General features: G+C 40.6%; 1 long non-coding RNA gene across 1 annotated transcript in view; it reads left to right on the top strand.

Moving 5' to 3' along the window:
* LOC146865595 (uncharacterized) overlaps window positions 1–12,518 on the top strand; it is a 117,178-nt gene extending 104,660 nt beyond the window's left edge. The window contains exon 5 of the long non-coding RNA XR_014970328.1: window positions 11,246–12,518. This is a non-coding gene — a long non-coding RNA (uncharacterized LOC146865595). The remainder of the gene's footprint in view (window positions 1–11,245) is intronic.
* The last annotated feature ends 1,026 nt before the right edge of the window (window positions 12,519–13,544 follow it).

Here is a 13,544-nt window from a genome sequence, read left to right on the forward strand (position 1 = left end):
GGAAGCTTTGAATATTTTTAGTGACCGAGAGACAGGCAGCAGCTTACCATCGTCCAGCAATATAACGAGAGTAACACAACCAATAAGCGATTTAAGGAAGCTTTCAAATGAATTAGAAAAACTACGAAAAACAGTTTCGAAATGGTGGGAGTGCAAATCATTGCAAAGGTATTTAGATGTCAGGCGTATTCCCAGAGGTTTGAGAATCCTTGTTGCCCCTACATACGAAAACCCTGATCCTGCCATGTTACAAATGTGGGCGGAGAATAGTGCACAGTCATCTAGAAACATGTTACAAATTTTGATAAAATTTGCCAGCAGTGACCGATAAAAAATCTTGGAAAGAATAAATCTAACCCTTAAAAAATTGGAAGAACTGGATAATCAAGAGGAAGTGAAGAAAAATCTGGCCGAAATAGAGATCAGAATTTCTAAACATGAGAAAATAATTAAAGAAAGCAAAGCCATGAAATTTCAAAGGGACAGAAACGACTATCTTCAAGGGAGGATCTACACATTCTCCAAAAAATATGATAATATTCGGCGACAACAACTATCCTCTAAGGCAGACAATATTCCACAAATGAGCGATCCTAGTGAATCAGAACTAAGCTCAGAATTGGAGTCAGACCTAGAAGGTGCAACCACAAGTGATGTAATACGCAGTGCCCCCACACCCATTCAAGAATTCGTTTTTTTACGAATAGAACGCATAATGAGTTTAAGACCAAGAACGACAAGACAAGAACAGAAACCAGCAAATCAACAAAAAGAAGGTGAAGGAAAAACAGGAGGTGGGGCAAACGCTTTACCAAAGACAGGAAAATCAACCTACAGGAAGAACAAGCGCAGATGAATAAACAAGATGTTGCAGACAACACAGTGATTAACCTAACAAACATGGAACTAACATCAAACGAAAATAAGATTTTATCGTTAGGACTTTCGTACTGTACTGTCACTAATTTTGATTACACCCAAACAAGGATAGACATCTTTCAGTTTATTCGTAAATTAAAACTTTGTAAACACTTCTTCAACTCTAACAAAAGGCAGACAGAAACGTCATTGCCAGGCAACATTGACCCAACTACTGGCATCTTATCTGTAGCAGACATGCGCCTCCTTCAAAATCTAGAGGAACTAAATCAAGAAGTAAGCCAGGTATCTCCTATGGACGTAGCCATTAGCTCTAACCTAGACATACATGGCAAGACAGAAAGCCCCTTTAAACCAAAATCGATTTTTCTACCCATGATGCCCAAGGATGGGATAGACTTATTTTCGGAGAACGTTGTCAAAGACCTAAAGGAACTAGCCATCATGAGCGGCAATCAATTCATAAAAACCAAACACAACCACAACATTGAATATAACAATCTGATGAAAAAAATCAAAGCAAGAAAGGACATAGTTGTGAGATGGTCAGATAAAGGAGGCAATATTGTTCTTTGGCCAATGGAAATGTATTATAATGAAGCAATGGATCAACTACAAGACACAAAGTGCTACTGTCGCATCAGCTCAACACACTTTACGGGTGTGAAAGAACGATTTCATGCGGCGCTATATGAATGGAAAAGGACAGGATTATTAACAAAAAATGAGATGGATTGTTTGAAAAATGATTATCCAGTTACACCTCAACTATATCCGATTCCGAAAATCCATAAAAACCCAACATGCCCCCCGGGAAGACCTATTATTTCAGCAATCGGGGGGCTGTTTGAAAACACCAGCCGCTAAATTGATTATTTTCTTCAACCTTGTGTTCGGGATTTGCCTGCATACATTAGAGATACTGGAGACTTTTTGAGGAAAATCCTAAATTTTGCATGGAATGATAGTTATGTTTTCATGACATTAGCTGTACAAAGTTTATATACTAGCATCACACACAAAGATGGTTTGAACGCCATGAAATTTTATTTAGAAAAGCGAGCCATAGAATTTTATCAACATACAGCTATGTTGTTAGACATGGCGGAATGGTGTTTGAGTCCAAAAAGCGATTTCCCAAAGCACACCCTCTCCTTTTATTCATTGAGTTCCTTTAAATTTGAATCTAGTTCAGCGTGCATACACCCGATAGGTGCTCCGTTCCTTGGCACCTTTCGTAAATGACACAGTGTGACCCACATTGTTGCGAGTCTCCGGGTTGCACTGCTTTATACACACGGTAGTACACATTAATCCACCTTAACCATAGCTTAGTTCAATTCATCCATTTTTTATTCCAAAGTTTTCATTTCATGTCACGTCAAAGGTTGCAAAATTCATCATTCTTATGCATCTTGCTTGCTGCATGATTGCCAATCCAGGCCTATCAATGGTGTTTGAGCAATAACGTTTTTGTGTTTGACAAACTATGTTATAAACAAATTCAAGGGACGGCCATGGGTACTTGCTTCGCCCCCAGTTATGCTAATTTGCATATGGGCTGGTGGGAGGAGCAAGTACTAATGGCCGAACATCCACAGTAAATGTCAGAAAATGTTAAAATGTAAAATGTATGTGAGATACATAGACAATGTTTTCATTCTATGGCAAGGCACTGATGAAACTGCCACAAAATTTGTTAACGACATCAACAAGAACAATTTGAACCTCAAATTTACTGGTACCACTAGTAAAGAGGTAATTCAATTCTTAGACATAGAATTGTATATAGAGAATGGAGTTATAGAGACCAGGACATTTAGAAAAACTACATCTGGTAATTCCATCCTACATGCGACTAACTTTCACCCTAATAAATTAATTGACAGCATTCCATATGGAGAATGCTTAAGGATGAAGCGCAATTGTAGTACAGTCACCAGTTATAACGAATCAAAAGATGGTCTCTTCCGAAGACTAACAGGCAGAGGCTATAACAAACAAATTTTGAACAGGGCAGAAAATAAATGTGCAGGGATCAAAAGAGTAGATCTGTTACACACTAAGACCAGCACGCAACATTTGACTGTAAGCAATGAGATGAACACACCGCCAAGACTAATCACAGGATACAACCTCTACCACAATAATTTACGCAAAATATTAAGGAGGCACTGGCCGCTGGTACGCAATGACCCGGTAATAGGGGAGACATGTAAGAAATCTCCTCAAATCACATACAGACGTGCTAAATCTATGCGTCAGGAATTAGTATGTAACTCACCCATGTTGAATGTAAGAACAGGGTGGCTTAAACCACAAAAGGGATTTTTTAAATGTTCCAAATGCAAGGCATGTAAATATGGCACAAATGTCCGTAGTCTGACATTGCCATTCAGAAATACCCCTTTTGAAATCCGCAGCAACTATTCTTGCAAAACGGATTTTGCGGTTTATGTTTTGTGTTGCAGTTGCAACAAATTGTACGTAGGTAGTACCATTCACAGGTACATGTAAGGATCTTGCAACACCTTCGTGCCATAAATAATGATGATCCTATGTACCCGGTTGCGAGACATATAAACACCGTCCATAGTGGTAGAAGTGAAGATCTTTCTTATTTTGTAATAGACAGTGTCCCCAAAAACAACAGGGGAGGAAATAGGCAACTGTCTTTGCGAAAACTAGAATCGAGATACATAATTCTGCTGGATAGTAAAATTCCAAATGGAATGAATGCTGATGAAGCCTTAAACGTACATCTGCATTGAGTGGTAATTAATAAAAATAGAATTTGTTTTCTCTGACCTTCTTTCACCCTTTCCAGATAGAACAGGTAATGTTCATTATGTAATTAACTATATACATATATTTTTTATTTTATTGTACAAAATATTTTTTTCTTTCACTTTCTAATTTTTACTTTTATCCAATTTTCAACCGATACAATCAGATGACCAGTTCTAACAATTAAGAGCAGACAGATATCAACACCCACTGGGGTAGTACTGTAACAGTTCTGCAAACACAGCTTAGTCGGTCACTTGATATATTAGAGTTATCGGTTTTGAATCAAATATGCTTTTCAAGATTGCAGTATATGTACCAAGATGTATTTAACACATTATTTTCCCTGTTACAAGTTTGATACTGTGATACGTTTATTTACTTATTCATTTATATGTGCTTAAGAAACAGGATTTTGTTTATTTCTATGAGGAGCAATTATTTGTCATGGCAACAATGTAAACAATTGATTAAGGTGCATTTAAATCAAGCAATATGGCAACGTACCTGTAGTAGTGACCAAGGCGGCAAGACCGCCGAAACGCGTCTAGCCATTTTTTGAGGAATAAAGGATTTTCTTTGCCGAAAACCCCACGGAGTCAGTGCCTGTTTCAAGCATCTCTGAACTGGGTTGTGAAATAAATATATATATATATATATATATATATTATCTACTGGCGGTCACCAGTAGATAGTTATAGTTAGGACCGAGTTTCCATAGGAAATCTCAAAATTCTATTTTGAATAACTTTGGCGCCGATTGACGAATCTTCGCGAAATTTTCAAAACTAATGGGGCGCTCCGCTCCGCTCATACCCTGAAAGTCTCGGGGTGATTCGTCAAGCGGGGCCCGAGAAAAAGGGGGGGTCCCAAAACACGTTTTCCCCATGGATTTTTCCTTAGGGACTTTAGTCGCAGCTACAGCCCGAACGGCTGAACAGAATTACGTGAAATTTGGCAGAGAGGTAGCCATGAGGTCCGTTTGGTGCCTTTTGCAGGTTTGGTGTAAATCTGTTCAGTATTTTCTGAGAAAATAGCATTTAAATCAATATATATATCTATACACGCGCAGCGTGCGCGCAGGGTGCGCGCACTCGGCCGTCCGCGAGCGCACTTCTGATTGGTTGTTACATCTTAGTAAACATTCGAATCGGTCGAAACCAGGAAGTGTCGGCCGCCATTTTGTCTCTCGCACTGAGAGGGGGGTGAAACACAAAGGAGATAAACATGTAAAGGGGGCACGCTGGACAGTTCCTGACCCCCTAGCAGGGGTGAAGGGTTCCCAGGAGGTCCCCCAAGGGCAATTAAAATTTTTAATTTTTTTTCGTTAAATCGCCGAGTGCGCGAAGCGTGCGCGCACTATAGAAATATAAAAAATTCTGCGAGGTTCGCGCAGCGGGCTAGCACGGTGTAAATGCTTAAAAAATAAATTGCAATGTCAATCCCCCCGTGTCCGCACGATGCGCGTAGCGCAGTGTGCGTGCATTGCATATAGTTAAGAATAACAGATTATGTCAAAACCCTTAACAACAAAGCGTATCATGTGTCCTCCTTGTGCGGACGGTGTACATGGCCCATTAAGCGTAACGTGGGCGCGCGGTGCGCGTAGCGCACTGCGTGCCCACCATGCGTGCACGGTGCGCAAAGTGCACCGTGCGTGCACGGCACTAACTGCGTAAAGAGGGCGCGCGGTGCGCAAAGCGCACCGTGTGCTCACCGTGCGCGCACGGAACGAACTGCGTGAAGTGGGCGCGCGGAGCGCAAAGCGCACCGCGTGCCCACCGTGCGCACACCGTGCGCGCACGGCACGAACGGCGTAAAGTAACTTAGCATTTAAAAAACCGTACAAATTCACTGAAAAAACCATAGGTTTCACACACGTTATAGTTAGGAATTAGCATTTAAAAAACCTTGCAAATTCACTTAAAAAACCATAGGTTTCACACATGTTATAGTTAGCTGGGCATTTTCCTCGTGAAAAACCAATGAAATTCCCCCGTTATAGTTAGTGCAGGGAACTATAACTCACGCGACCGTAATCCGCTGCTGATGACGTCAGATATTACATCACTGATGACATATGTGTCTTTCTGAAAAGAAAAAAAAAATATATATGTATAGCTAAAAAAAAGGAAGAAGACATGGGTATATAAATGTGTAAATACAGTGATGTAATATCTGACGTCATCAGCAGCGGATTACGGTCGCATGAGTTATAGTTGCCTGCACTAACTATAACGGGGGAATTTCATTGGTTTTTCACGAGGAAAATGCCCAGCTAACTATAACATGTGTGAAACCTATGGTTTTTTAAGTGAATATATATATATATATATATATATATATATATATATATATATTCCGCTCCTTTGCACCGTTAACCAGCGCGTCACTCTTTAGGCGGGTGCCCCGTCGCGGCGATGCCCCGCGATAAATTTTTTCGCTACCAACTCCTTGTCTTACACCAGGAAATCAGCACTCACGGGGTCCAATTGCAGCAAATATCCTTTTATTTAAAATGCACAGCAAACAAACGCGTTTCGGAACTTGTCCTTCGTCAGTGTTTGTGATTGACAATTCCCTCCGACATATTTATATTCGTCATGCTTCTGGTCATAGAAACAGAAAAGGGGTAATGTTTGTAAAAATACAAGCGCCATTTTGTAGTGGTATTACAATAGTAGTATTTGTGTCTGTATTTATATATTCGACAGTTTATGGTATATACAACACATCACCTTATCATAATGATATTGCATAAACACGATTGACATGCCATTCAAAATCAAAATCAAATAATCTCGCCGTGTATCGGCCTTTAGCAATCACTTTCACTTGATTGCCAGATCTGCTCTGTAAGACTATGCCGAATAACAACCTATTTACAAATGTACAAGTCGTAACACAAAAGACCAACAAAAACTGGACGGATGAAATAGTGGTATGGTACCGCTACATTGACGATCTCTTCCTGATTTGGAAGGGGTCGCAAACCAAAGCAGAAGAATTTGTGACACATCTTAACAGCAACAATGTCAATCTACAGTTTACAGGTGAGATAAGTTCAGTGGCAGTGAACTATCTGGACCTCAGGGTGACAATACAGGAAGGGAAACTGACAACAGCCCTCTACAGAAAGCCCACAGCAGGCAATAGTATTTTGCATGCTACAAGTAGCCACCCGCCGAAACTTAAAAATAGCATCCCATACGGGGAATTTCATTTCATTCGGACATTTTTTTCAACAAATCCTTTGTTGATTTCATTTGTTGAAAAAAATGTCCGAATGTATATTTAAGACTGCCGTTGTTGAATTACAATCACACGTGATCAAGGCTCTTCGCCGAAACGCGTTGTGTGAAATAAACACTCGACTACCCACTCTTCTTGGTATCCGTCTTTTATCTACTGAGAGTGTACGCTATACTTGCTTTGGCTCCACTTTGGATACTGATTGCCCGGCGCGCTCCGCCGGGATGTACGCCAACCTTCATGGGTCCCTCGCAATCCGGAAGGAGCATCTTTGTGGATTTATACATTAATGGAGGATTGCATTCAAGGACCGGCTGCACATCTATGAGTACTGTGCTGTGAGGCTCCATCACGGGAAGGAGTGATCTGCACCCGACTAGGAGGTAAGACTGCCTGTTTCTCGTTTGTCCTTTGGGGAGGGGGGACTGCGGTTCTCACGTCGGAGGACGGGGGACTGTACGACACCACCTTGGGTAACGACGAGGAGGGGAGTATTGCCGATAGTGGGTTTTGCATATCAGTACCGTAACGCACTGTACTCCTAAGAAAGAACATTATTGTGACTTGGATACTGCATAACAGAGGACCTTTCATATTTATGCATAAATACCTGGCTAATTTGCAGTTGATCCGAAAAGCGCAATTAGTAGTAAGCAGAATTTTGTTTCTGCTACTTTCCCTTTCTTTGATCATCATTTCTTGTGCCGCAAAGGGAACTTCCCACTATATGGGAGGGGTAGAAAAGACGCTACCTGTGGGGAATTTCTAGTCGAGTGAAGACACAGTATGGAGGAGGAGGCAGAAAGGAGAGCGGCAGCACTTACTCTGTTCTGCAGAAGAACAGTGCCTAACAGCAGGCCGAAAACTAGTAATTCAAAAGATCCATCAGCACAATTACTTGAAGAAAAAGTAAATAAACTGGAAAAATTGAGACGAGCAGAAATATCGAAATGGTGGGAGGCTATGTCCCTTCAAAATTACGTAGATCAAAACATGGCACCAAGGGGACTACGGATATTTGTTACACCCACTTATGAAGCCCCGAATCCCAAAATGTTGGAAGAGTGGTCACAGCATTCAGCAACTAGCTCAAAGGGGATGATGGAAATATTGATTCGATATGCCTGGCAGGACAGAGATGAATTACTCAAACAGATTAAAATCATCATGACTGACTTGCAGCAAACACTTGAGAGCAATGCCCTAAAAAAGATTATTGATCCCATGAAAGAAAGTTTGGGGAGACATGAAGAGGAGATCAAAGCAAGAAAATTAAGAAAGATGAATAGAGACTACGCTGATTACGAGAGTGGAAGAATCCTGACTTTTAGCAAAAAATATGACCATTTGTACAAAGTGCAGGATACCATTCTGGCATCCACCTCATCTGCGAATACAAACCTAACCAATGACAATACCATCATAAGTGATACCGAATCTGATGTCTCTGGAGGCAATACATCTGGGGAAGAACGTAGCCAGAGACAAGTGAATTTTTTAGAGGAGTTTCGGGTCCTACAGAAGGATCGACAAACAACACGGGAGAACCCACCTCCAAGGACACGGGGATGGGGACGAGGAAGAGGCAGGAGAAACGCCGGAACAGAAAAAAGAGACTTGCACAACGGTGGTACAACAGACAGAGGAAGGAGCAACATGGGAAACCGGAGAACACGCTCCAACAAAATTATTGATGGATATGAACACGGTAAATCAGACTGTGGTTAATTTATCCAAAAGACCTATGACTGACATTGCAAAAAGAACTCTCTGTCTAGGATTGTCGTTTTGTCCCTCTTCCTCTTTTAACTATACTGAAACCAGAATAGACTTGTACAAGTATGTAAGAAAATTAAAACTAAAAAAATGGCACATACTTAAAAGACAAAATCGGCACCTTACGAACACATCTAGTCAAGCTCAAAGTAATGACAACCTGGCAATAGGCGATATTGTCACCTTAATCACATTGGTTGAACTAGCACAGGATGATGAGAATACACTAAGGGAGAGCAGTACAACACAGGTCCTTAACCAGATGGAATTGAACACAGGAGCAGTGCCTAAGACACATTTAAAAAACAAGTCTACTTTTGTACCTCCTTTACCCCATGACAATATAGATACTTTCCAGGACTGCATTGTTAAATCACTCATCGAGCTTAGATTCAGTAAGAACAAAAAACATCAGACCAAAAAATGTAATAATCTTTCTTGGACACAAAGACAGGCATTAGAGGCCCTCTCTAAAGATACTGAGATAATCATTCGCCCTGCTGATAAGGGAGGAAATGTTGTCATTTTGAATAGAGTGGACTATATCAATGAGGCTTTACGCCAACTTGATGACACCAACTTCTATGCACTTGGGACTTGGGACATCTACAATCAAAGTATAGTGGTGATCTGGGACAAACTGATCACCTGGAGGGATAAGGGGCTACTAGAGTGGGAAGAATTTTGCTATCTAAAAAACGATCATTCTAGACTTCCCATTCTTTATCTTCTGCCAAAACTACATAAAGATAACATCAAACCTCCAGGACGCCCTATTGTCTCATCTATCGGATGTGCCAGCGAACACATCTCCAAATATGTCGACCATTTTCTAAGAGAATTTGTGGTATTACTACCCAGTTATCTTAGAGATACAAAAGATTTTCTCTGCAAAATCAATGATCTATTATGGCAACCGAGTTACCTCTTTATGGTTTTAGATGTACAGTCTCTTTATACCATAATAGACCATGTCCAGGGAGGGGAAGCATGTGAATTCTTCCTTAAACAGAGACCCCTCAGATATCGAGATCATAGTCAAATGATTATCGAGATGATCAGATACTGTTGACAAAATAACATTTTCTCATTCAATGGCGCCCTCTACAGGCAGGTAAACGGTACTGCTATGGGTTCCTGCTTTGCTCCCAGTTTTGCTGATCTATTTATGGGCTACTGGGAGCAGGAGATGTTTACGAATAACACCTTTCAGGAAGACTTACAGAAAGTTGTCATGTGGTGACGCTACATAGACGACTTATTCATCATCTGGAATGGTCAGAAAGAGGAAGCTGACAACTTCATTGCCAAATTGAACATTACCAGATATAACATCATTCTGTCAGGCAGCATAGACGCCCATAAGGTTGAGTTTCTGGATGTGAGTTTACAGGTTCAACAAGGTAAAGTGCATACCACTCTCTTTCGAAAAGCAACTGCAGGCAATAGTGTCCTACATGCCCTCAGTAGCCACCCAGATGTACTCAAGTGGAGTATACCCTTTGGGGAGCTGCTGAGGGCAAAACGGAACTGTAATAGTCCTGAATCTTATTGGGACGAAAGAGACAACATCATTGCTAGGTTTCTCACCAGAGGCTACCCTAAGTGGGTCCTCAACAAAGCCAAAGACCTCGCTGAAGGGGTAGAACGCTCGGAGACCCTAAAAGACAAAGTGGTGGTACAAGAAGTCCAAGGAGATGCGGGCACTTGCCTAATTCTCACATACAACACCGATGCACAAAAAATCCAACATATAATGTCGAGACACTGGAACATCCTCAAGGCAGATACCACACTGGGGGATTTCATTCCTGATAGACCTACTGTAACCTACAGAAGGGATAAAAATATTCGAGATTTGGTTGTAAAAAATGATATCACCAACTATCATAATCCAGCCAATCATGGCCTCATGGGATTTTTTCCATGCGGCCATTGTAAAGCCTGCAAGTTTAGCAAATACAAAGGTTTTCTGGAATATAATGGTGTGACAAGAAGAATTAAACAATTTCTGACATGTAGTACCAACTTTGTTATATACGCCATCATATGCACTTGCAACCTTTGGTACATAGGGAGCACTACATGTCCAGCTAAAAAGAGGGTCTTAGAACATCTCAGAGCTATCATTAACAACGACCCCAAATACCCTGTTGCCCGACACTTTCATGAACGTCACTGTTCTAATGTCGCTGACATGGGTTATCTGATTATAGAACAGATCCCTAAAAATCCAAGGGGAGGTGATAGAGTTTTGGTTCTGAGACATCAAGAATCTAAATACATCATAGATTTTCAGACCAAACTCCCGGGAGGCCTTTATATTGATGAAGAACTGTCAATTCACCTTAAAACCTGATTTTAATACAATGCTGCCTCTCAGTTTGTTGCATTACACAGTTTTGATGTTTTGTACTACATGGTTAAGTTGTTGCCGTTTTCAGACTGCATGAACCTCTCTTTGTCATTTGTACCTGTAATATGTACTGTGATTTTGGATGAAATATTTCACGGTTTTAATTCCATTTTTATGTTTTATATTACTTTACAGGAGAGAGGGAAGGGGCCCCTTCACATGTCAGCACCTGCACGGGCATCCTACCCTTTTTCTCCGTTCTTCTCCGTTTTCCTCACAAGTCTTCACTTTTGTAATTCAGATCAGCAGTTAATGAAGGATAGACCAGCCTCAGGTGTATTTGTTATTAATTTTCTCTTCATTCTTTGAATATGTTTTTTGGTGCACACCTAACTACACAGAATAGTCTGACTAATGGCAACATTTTGAGCACTAGCTCTACTTCTGTATCTGAGATATGTATACCTACCTTTGGTACAATGAATGTATGAATTTGATGTAGATGATGGCATTTACTTTTATGTTACCACTTGGACTTCAGCACACACTTGACGTCCTTTGTTTCCCTTAGTAACATGCACCTGTTGAACACCGTATGGAAGAGCATTGGCTCTGTGATACTATATTCAGGAGACTTCTCCGTGGGTACACAATGAAGGGAATATTTAGTATGCGATGTGGGTTTTTAATAGATAATGCAGCTGTCACTGAGACAATTACCATACATCTGGATGTGGGATATCGTGAACCACACTCACGCCAATAGTCGGAGCACTGCCTCGATGTAATTTATGATTTTGATGCCTTGCGCCATCATTAAGGGATGCACCATTCTATTTGTAACAGTAGGAGCACTGGCTCTGATTGCATAGGTGCTTCCTGAGTTTGTTCTCTTATACATAAGACATACTCCCATGGTTATACAACTAAAGGTACATCTATCTAGCTACACGTGGCGTACACAAATACACACTTCTAACTCACCCTCTATTTGGTGGCACTAGGGTACAACACTATCCTCTGTAGTGGGATGATCTTGGCACTCACTACGGGTAGCTCAGATCATTCGGCATTACTAGTATAAATCTCGTTAGAGTCTTACCGATCCAACATGGCTACCCCTAATCGATCTCACACATGGCGGACATGCAAACTTCCATTTGATGATTTAAATCAAGTTTCTTTCTGATCGAATTATAAATTGTATTGTGCCGGAGCGATATGATAATGTGTATCAGTGCCAACAATATGATGACCTTATTGGTTTACTTAACGCTTGCATAGGCTAAGATGGCCGCCACTGTTTAATTGACACTGCATGTAGCCACTTCGAATCCTTTGTTGATTTCATTTGTTGAAAAAAATGGCCGAATGTATATTTAAGACCGCCGTTGTTGAATTACAATCACACGTGATCAAGGCTCTTCACCGAAACGCGTTGTGTGAAATAAACACTCGACTACCCACTCTTCTTGGTATCCGTCTTTTATCTACTGAGAGCGTACGCTATACTTGCTTTGGCTCGACTTTGGATACTGATAGCCCGGCGCGCTCCGCCGGGATGTACGCCAACCTTCATGGGTCCCTCGCAATCCAGAAGGAGCATCTTTGTGGATTAATATATATATATATATATATATATATATATATATATATATATATATATTCACTGAAAAAACCATAGGTTTCAGGGGTGTTATAGTTAGCTGGACTTTTCACTTGTACAAAACCATTGAAATTCCCCCGTTATAGTTAGTTCAGCTAACTATAACTCGCGCGCCCGCAATGCACTGCTGATGACGTCACATATTACATCACTCATGACATGGTCAGTGACATCACTCATGACATCACTGATGACATCTCAAATGACATCACTGATGACATCATCCAGTGAATGTGTGTTTTTCTGAAAATTAAATATGTTTTATATATGTATATCTCAAGGTCGATGGAAGAATAAATGGGTATATAAGTGTCTAAATGGATAATTTGTTTTTGAAAAATTGATTGTGTAACTGACTGATTAAGTGTATCATAGTGAATACATGGCTTAGTGAGTAATGTTTAAATATGTAAATATCTGTATCAGTCTCTCACTTTGTGTATAAGTGGCTGCATGGGTTGGTGAGTAGCTACATGGGTGTCTATATAGGTTATTAGTTGGTTTTTTGAGTATCAGTCTGAGTGTCTGCATGGTTCGGTGGGGGGTATTACGTAGTGCACAGGTGCATGAATGAGTGACTCACTGTTTGTATGTGTTGAAGATAGCATGTGTGCAGGACTGTATGGGTGGATGAGTGTGTGTATGGGTGTGTTAGTGAGTGAATGAATGTCTCAAAAGTGTCTTTATGAGTAACTACATATGTTTTAAACTAGTATATGTGACTATTGGTGTATATAAGTGAGTATATGTGAGAGTGAGAGATTGAAAGAGTTCCTGTATGAATAAGTATGTGTTTCTATAAGTGATTGTTTAAAATACTAAGTATGT

This window comes from Triturus cristatus, chromosome 2_1 (genome assembly GCF_964204655.1).
Source record: "Triturus cristatus chromosome 2_1, aTriCri1.1, whole genome shotgun sequence".
Classification (NCBI taxonomy): Eukaryota; Metazoa; Chordata; class Amphibia; order Caudata; family Salamandridae; genus Triturus; species Triturus cristatus.